We start from the raw sequence: 5,856 nt of genomic DNA, 5'->3' as shown, positions 1-5,856 counted from the left end.
TGGCTGTCAGCTGGAATGAAAGGGTTCTTCCTCGGGCATTCACGCAATTCGCTCTATTCTTTCTTAAATAACTTATAATTAGTTTAAAGTCCTTCGTCTATTCGAAACGTTTGATTAGTCTATAATAGATTTTTTTTTATTAGTACTTGTAACTTAATATTCTGGATAAAAAATTAATTCAGAATGAAATAGGCAATAGAAAAGTTCATTATAACTTACTGCGGTGATTATTTAGACTTTTCCTGTGTAAATTAGAAAGTAATTTAAACAAGATTTTGCTCGATATTCTCTCCTAGTTTAGTTATTATTATTTAAGTAATGATTGAAAAAATAAAATCTAAAGAAGAATCATTAATGTTGGACTGAAAAATTGATTTTTTTCTTTTTTATAAATCATTAAATATCATTATTTGTCGAAAAATTTTCGTTAAAGAACTTTGTTTTTCTGAAACAATTACAAGAATCCGTTGTTTTAGATATATTTAGCTTTCTAAATCGAAATTCAAAAAAGATAATTCTACGAAAGAGTCATATTTTATACTTAGAAAGCCTTTCTTAAATTATAAATTAAATTATTATGACAAAATTTATACTGAATTCGAACCTATATGGATTGTATGGATCAAAGCTTTACTAAATTATACTGAAGAATGCTCAAATTGAAAAATCTTCTTCTGTTATGAAATATGAATCCGAAAACAAGAAATTAGTTTTGTTAATTGTTGGCCACGAAGAAATTCTATTCATGCTGGTAGTAGTCACTTTCCTATCACCAATCTCCTTAACGATGATAAGCATGAAAGTCTGTTATTCGGAAATGAGGAAATCGTGACAAACCTCCGTGCAATCCGATGCCTTTCAAAAGTTTTTTTCAGTGATAGATCCATTAAGATTTTTTCTAAAACATTTTCGTTATATTTTTAAAACTAAATTCTATGTATTAAAATAAATATCGACGAAGCATCTCTCAATATTATATAAATTATAAAGAAATTTATCCTGTTTCGAAATGAGAATAGATTTGAATAAGTTTTGAGGAGAGTTTTTCTAGTTTTGAATCGTTATTATATACAGATCTGTATGAACAAATAACGCTTAAACACTTAAAATATTTGTAAATTATAGACAGATTTTTAACTTAAAAATTCGGGATTTTTCAAAATAATAGGCTGTAATAAAAATACCTTCTCATAAAATATGTTTAGAACATATCATAATGAATGAATCCTATAAATTTGTAGTGGATCTTTATTGCTATAATTTCATTGGATTCATTTAAATTAGATGTTTCCAATAAAACTTTTATTGTTTTTTTTTTTTTGCAAATATTTTCATTTCAAATGATTATATAAAAGTATAGTTATAATTTTTAAGTCACTTATAGAATTTGACTATTGTCTGTCACTTATTACATTCATTATAATAATATATTAGACATGTAGGCCTATAAGCTATTTAAAATGATTTTTCATGTCTGTTAAGTTTTTAACTGATCATTCCCAAATTTACATAATAATAAAAGTTTTATTAGAATGTATGGCGTAACCTATAAGCTTTTATTTTAATAAATTTTTAGATACGAATGCTTCAAAATGTTGATAAAATTTTAAAAAATACTATAAGATATTTTTTATTTAAAGAGATTTCAATATTTTCTCTTGCATCTATGTAAGAAACTAAGTGAATTCTTAGAATGTTGCTGCTATGTGACAGTATTGCTGGTTAAAATCCAGAAGAGACTTTATAGCTTTTGAACAAAACATAAAATAAATAATGATTTATAAAATAAATGGGATAAAGTTATAGAATGGGAAAGTTGAGGTTGCTCTAACTTAAATTGTCCAACTGATCTGAGAGAAAAATATGAGAATGAAAGTTAGTATAGGTGCCCAAACCGAACTGTCAAATGAAATGACCAGTAAATCGACAGAAATCGCCAGCTTACAGAACGTCGAGCATCAGCTATTGTCTCTCATCGCAGAGCCGATATATACCGCTGGGGGTCACGTGTTCGGGGACCGGTCAACTTTATGTAGCTCAGTCGACTATAAATAATAGCAGGGTGGCTGACGTGAGGTATAGGTCTTATCATTCTCAGCCACTCCCCAGGTTTTGGATGCCTGTTCCATGATAACAAATACGCAGGACCACAGCACACTTCCGGTATGGTTTCGATTGCATCCCCTTGCTGGTGGGGGAAACGTAATCGTCGCGCCCTCACCACCCCGTAAAGGAGGATCCTACACAATGATATCCATCCCGCATCACTCGGATCCACTTCCCATTCATCCACACTAGATGTATATGTATTTATGTATATACTCGTATATAACCGTATACTTATCGGGTGCAGGATATCACAGTCACTTATTACATTCATTACGTGGTCCATGAATAGGAGAGAGTTAGTTTCGGCATCACACCCTTTTCCCGCATCCGGTCTTATCTTGTACGATCTTAGAGTGGTTTAATCTTCATTAAGATTCAAATACAGTAGCTATATCTCAAATATTCGTTTTAAATACTCCTTAATATTGTAATTAATTGATGTATTTGAGTTTTAATAAACTTTGATTTATGTAGATTTAGAGAAAAATTCTAACGCAATGTTCTCTTCTATGGAACGAACTCTTTCTTGCTTACATCCAAACAACTCCTACAGATCAACAGAATTAAGTACAGATGTATAAAGATTCGTCGTTGTGTGAACTATCTGAGAAGTTGCGACCCATATTTCTCAATGTAATGTAAAGTATATATATAAAAACGTAGGCTATACCTCTCAATTATTTGTTACGAATTCATTATCAATATTTAGATACTCGGAACAGTGGTATTTGCTATCGGATCGAGAGTTTTCAACCAAGTTCAGATATTTTTAGGTAGGTAAATTTCAAAGTATATCAATCCCAACGACAGATGCCCATATTTCTCCGACAAGTAAGTTCCATTGTTTGTAAATGCTTTCAGCCAAACATAACTGGATCGGTACCAAATGCTTCCTTCCTCCATGTCAATGACGTCATTATCCCTCTTGCTGATACGTGCGACAAAAGTACAGCATCTCAACGTGGCCATGGACTCATTAATGTCAATGCACCGATCTCCAGATATAGAGAACGGCCAGTCGGTGCGTTGGGCCCGGCTGGAATAAGGAAACTCCGCCTTACGAGAAGCTGCAACTGTCGATGGCGGATCGTTAAGCTTGTGGTTTGGAGTCGCTAGCGATACCTGTCTTACGACGCTCGTCCGTCAAACTTGTAACTAGGTAAGTTGAACATTATTTGTAAGCTTAACTGTAGTATAGAGCCGCTGCCCCTGAGTGGCGATTCCTCCTTCGGACCCGACGACCTTGGGGTCAAGCATCTTTACACCTATATTTATGAATCGATAAATCGGTTCGATTCTAATTTTAGTCTCGCCTTAGTTAACACTCGTAAGTTTTAATGACGCGGGGCTTCTTCCGTCTTTATAATTAAGCGAATATTCAAATATTAAAAAAAAATTATGCTGCTTAGTCTAACTCGATGGATTTAAAGCTTGATTTAAGGAAATTTAGGCTTAGATACAATTCAGAAAATATCGCTTAAATATGAAAACTTTTATTCGGAAGATTTTTCCATTACATTTTGTAGTATTTAATTATATTACATTTTTTATATCTGTTCTTTTAATGGAAATAGTAAACACATATAAACCAGGGGATTCTAAAGTTATTGAAGTGTTGAAAGCGAAAGGCACGCAGCTGTCCTAGGTCCTGAGTGGCGAAAGAATCTTGTAAAAATTTTTATTATCGGGAAATACCAACTAACAAATCATTAAAAATACTTATGCTTAATTAGCAGTTTTACTTCGAGCCGACACAAATTACAGTCCGGAAATTCCCACACAGACATGCGAACAACGTTGAAGATTAACCGTTTTCCCAGATGGCAGAAACATTATCCCGATTCTTAAGATAACAAGCAAAATTTTATGACACGGGGAGAAGATTTTGCAGACATATACTTATCGTATTCCAATCGGTAGACACAGGTCTAGTTTTCTAATATTCTCCACAAGGACCGGCCTTCTATCGTCCGAAGGATCAGATCGCAGTGGGCAACCATCCACAACGAAGTTGGGCGACGCGGCGACGGGCGCCTATAGGGCTCCGAGTGCCGAGAATAACCCAAAATTCTTCGACGCTCGTTGGTCTGCTGATTATACCTGGTGGTGTATGTTAGAGATGTGAAGATTGGGCTACACAAAGCGGAGCGAAATGACTGTTGCAAATTAATGTTAACGTCTGTTAAATAATCTCGTCTACGCCTGTTACGAGTCTAGTTACTTTTGCCGACATAAGACTATCGAAGCTATGTAACTTCCCTTCTTGCCACATCTTTCACTCACTCCATTCATCTACTGTACTACAGATATCGTTTCTCTTAAGAATTGTTTACGAAATTTAATTCTTGAATTTATTAATCGATAACAGTTGTTTGTGATTAATATTTTTCACTCGAGATCCAATCAAATTTTTATTCCCGTTCTTATTACAGAACGTGTAATTTGTTATTAATTTTAAACTTTAAAATCTAATTAAAACAATCAAATTTGAATTTTAAATTTTATAGGATTTATCTTAAACGAGTAAGTTATAGGCGCTATAAAATGCAGGTAGACAAATAGCCTAAATCTATTGTTTTATTTTAAACATATATCCCATTTACTACTTTGATAATTATAAAATTTATAGATAAAATGTATATTTTATAAAAGTATTAATTATAAAAAAAAAATATTTTCTAATATTAAATATATTGGCTTTAAACTGAGGAGAGAAAATTTAATGAAAATTTGATCGAAAAAGTCTCTTTCGTAAGTAAAATTTTGTAAAATATTGACTCAACAGTGATTATAAATATTTAAAATTAATTTAACTTAAAAAAATCTAAAACTATAATAAAGAAAAAAATCATTTAGATAGAATCTATTTAAATTTTTTGCTTAATAAAATTAAATGTAACTTAATTTTACCCTTGTAAGATTTATTGCCAAAGAAAAGTATACAAAGGTCTATCTCGTCTTTGTATTTGATATAGTAAATTGGTAAAATATTGTAAGCTTATATCTTTGACAATAAATCTCTATTGGAAAAGCAATTTTTTTCTATGTTTTTTTTTTNCAAATCAGTTTACGAAATTCCTCCGAAAGATTGTGTTTATCTGACGCATAATTTAGATTTTAGCTTTTAACATCTACTTTTAAAAGTCATCTGTTTGTTATCCACGAAAATTATTCAATGCAAAAATTAATTTCCTAGTCCCGGTCAAATGTATTTGCTTCAGATTCATTTATCACATTTTTAATTAAGAACAAACATTTCCTTTAAAATAAAAGGAAAGATTTTTATTGAAATTATTAAACTGTAGTTAAAAAAATTAAAATTTCATATTTTATTTTTTAATAATTTGAATAATTTCGTCATAATTTACGAAGTTTTCTACGGACCAAAGAGACCATAAGCAATGAAACAACCATTAGGCTTAATTCCGATCATTTTGTCTAAGCTTAACCTGTTGTGTTTATCGTTATATTTTTATTTAACAATGGCATATATAAACTGAAAACAAAATAGATTGCGTGTTAATAGATAAGCTTAACAATAAAAAAAAAATATGTAGACTATAAAATTTTCTTCATACGAATATAAAAATATTGTTTTCTACATTTGTTACATGAAAAAATAGGTACAATAATAAGTTATTTAAACTGTAGGCTCTGTATCAAAATTCCAAAACTATCAAATAGTTTCTAGATTTATAGGTCTTAAACATTAAATTTTAATAACAAAATTTAACGTATAGGATAATA

The 5,856-nt window shown here is 30.9% G+C and overlaps 1 long non-coding RNA gene across 1 annotated transcript; it reads left to right on the top strand.

Moving 5' to 3' along the window:
- The first annotated feature begins 2,636 nt into the window (after positions 1–2,636).
- LOC111633501 lies at positions 2,637–3,228 on the top strand. Its single transcript, XR_002758068.1, has 3 exons — positions 2,637–2,742; positions 2,819–2,882; positions 2,971–3,228. It is a non-coding gene; the product is annotated as an uncharacterized LOC111633501 (long non-coding RNA).
- The last annotated feature ends 2,628 nt before the right edge of the window (positions 3,229–5,856 follow it).

This window comes from Centruroides sculpturatus, unplaced genomic scaffold (genome assembly GCF_000671375.1).
Source record: "Centruroides sculpturatus isolate CEXI.00-Female unplaced genomic scaffold, Cexi_2.0 scaffold421, whole genome shotgun sequence".
NCBI classification, from domain to species: Eukaryota; Metazoa; Arthropoda; class Arachnida; order Scorpiones; family Buthidae; genus Centruroides; species Centruroides sculpturatus.
This window is presented reverse-complemented; position numbering and strand designations above follow the sequence as displayed.